Source organism: Charadrius vociferus, unplaced genomic scaffold (assembly GCF_000708025.1).
Source record: "Charadrius vociferus isolate BGI_N301 unplaced genomic scaffold, ASM70802v2 scaffold917, whole genome shotgun sequence".
Lineage (NCBI taxonomy): Eukaryota > Metazoa > Chordata > Aves > Charadriiformes > Charadriidae > Charadrius > Charadrius vociferus.
Window position 1 is genome coordinate 617,455 of NW_009649175.1, and position 2,517 is coordinate 619,971.

The following is a 2,517-nucleotide window of genomic DNA, read 5'->3' on the forward strand; positions in this document are numbered from 1 at the left end:
CACTCCCTCCTTGGAATGTGAGAGCTATTATTATTGTGTTCACCCTTATTTTTGTGATTGGGGAAAAGAGAGCTACACAAGTACCAAACCTTGTTATTATTTGTGCATTGGGAGCTTAGAACCAAATGGAACACAGGATTGTGAAAAATGTGAGATAATTTTCATTTATATGTTGTTTTCGTAGGGTTGGATTTCAGTTATTCGGGCAAACCCTGAATATCTCAGTGAGAAACGACTCACAACCACAGTTTTAATGTTCCAAATATTTACCTATTTATGTTTTAATTTAGTAGTCTTTGTAAATATGTGATTATAATCGAAAATATGATTTTACAGAGAAGGAAGCTTTTTTTTTTTCCTTCCTTCCTTCCAGTAGTACAATCAGGAGCAGAACAACCAAAACTTCCCAAGCCAAAAAGGGGGCAAGGCTGCCTTTTGACTGAGACACTGGAGTAACATCCCAACTTCCTTCTTGCCACTGTTTGCAGGATTCAGTTGCATTCAGAAGAACAATTTTTTTACTCTATCTCCAAAGACATTTTTTAAGCTTTGGGACCTTCATTGAAACTGAGGCTAAGGTGTAACAACCATGAAGGACTGGCCTGGGTGCAGAGCTAGAAGGCAGGGTGTGATAATGCCAGAGCACGTACTGGGTTTAAATTATAGGCGCGCTCTCTACATTCCTCTTCCTGTATGGGGAAACAGGACTGTGTCCTTCTTCCCAGTCATCCATCTGTTCCCCCTCCACTTACTCACTGTTTCTACCATCAGGGTGAGGATGAGATTGGAGAGCAGGAGCGGCTCTGGAGTTCGGGTAATGAAGGAGTGTCCCACTAGGTGGTAGTGAAGAGAATCGTGTCGTACACACTGGTCAGTGCACATTTTGATTATTCTTATCGAGGGGAATCCCACAAGGATCTTACGAGCAGAGTAGCCTAGCGTAGCTCTGAGCTATACTATCAAAACTGGATCTCTTGATTTATATTTTTTTTTTGTCTTCCCTTTCTGCTCATTTCCATGCTATTTTTTCCTCCCGAACCCAAGCAGGGTTGACAACTATACCTGTCATGTCCTTGCCTGAAAGGTGAAGCGTCTACATGAAACTACTCTGGTTCTCTTTCCACCTCCATTATAGCAGAATCAAGACTGGTTACCTAAATGTCATCTAATGACACTTAAGCAATTTGGAGGTGAGGACTCTTTGTAGCCAGTCCTTTCATCTGATTTTTCTCCACCACACTGGCCGCTGGGAGCTACCCTTCCAGACATGAAAAGAAAAAAAACCCAAACCCTTATTTTTGTTTGCTGCTAGTTTTGAAATACCTTGACAGGTCTAAGTAATGCATCACTCTACATTAAAGGTTCCAGACAGAACAGGTATTTTGAAAGGACTTTGTAATGTCAGAGTAAACTGTCATTGAAATTCAGAATCAAGCTCTCTTGTAGGGCCAAAGAAAGACTGTACAAAAGATATGCAGAGAAAATTATCTGGGGAATGCAAACAGTGCTCCAGTTTGCAGTAACAGCAGATGCTGGGTCTGCAAGGAGGAATAAATTTCTCCTGTGAATACATCCCACCACTATCCTGTAGTGATCGATCAAGCTTGTGAAATCATTTAGTAGTCTAGTCACAAAGCCTGAGATGGTGAAAAAAATTATACTTTAATTGCTCATCAACTATAAATCATTTGTGCCAAAATAATGTGCTGGAAATTCTGCAAGACTGAGAAATTGGATGCTATTCCAATAAGAACACAAAGCAGGAATACTGTTTCATAGATACCAGTATCAGTTTTACATCCTTTTCTTGGGGGGTGTGTGCGGGGGGGGGGGAAAGCAGCAGGGCTTTTTAGTACCAAGAGAAGGCTGAAGCACTGATCGGGTTCAAAAGGATGGAGAGGGGTTTTTTTACCTCTTGCATTTAGTCTATCATAATCAGTGAGAAGGGTACCATAAACAGGCACCCCAGAGACACTGGGGTTGCACTGCAGCAGTGTGAGGATTCCAAATTATTTGTCTGTTTTCTAATTGTTACTGTAGATTTTTCTGCTGTGCTGAGGGAGAATAAAAGAAGGGAACTTCACCCCATGCAAGTCCTACCCACAGCCTGAACATTTTTATTTTTTTTTTAAACAGGGGATGTGTATGTGTGGGAACACCTGAATTTGCACCGAAACAGATGGACTAGGCTGTGTACACCACAGCTCAAGATTCTGAGCATGACTTGCTCCTCTCTCCTTGCATCACATCCACCAGAGCTTTCTGTACCTGCCGAGATGGGCACGAGCACTGTGTGGGGGGTGTAAGTTGGAGGGCAAAGATGTAACGTTAACGTTACTCACCATCTAATCCCTCGGGTACACCTGGCTGCCATCACTGACCCCAGCGGGGTCTCAGCCACGGTACTTTGAGTATTTCTACCCCATAGTCAATAAATCTGATTCTCAAGCAGATTTCAGTAAGTGGGTATAGTGCTGACTGTGTCAGGAGCTCCAAGGGCATTTGTGTCCACAAGGC

The 2,517-nt window shown here is 42.6% G+C and overlaps 1 protein-coding gene across 1 annotated transcript in view; it reads left to right on the forward strand.

Annotated features, from left to right (window-relative positions):
* SPPL3 (signal peptide peptidase like 3) overlaps positions 1-2,517 on the forward strand; it is a 64,254-nt gene that overhangs the window by 1,211 nt on the left and 60,526 nt on the right. The window lies entirely within an intron of this gene.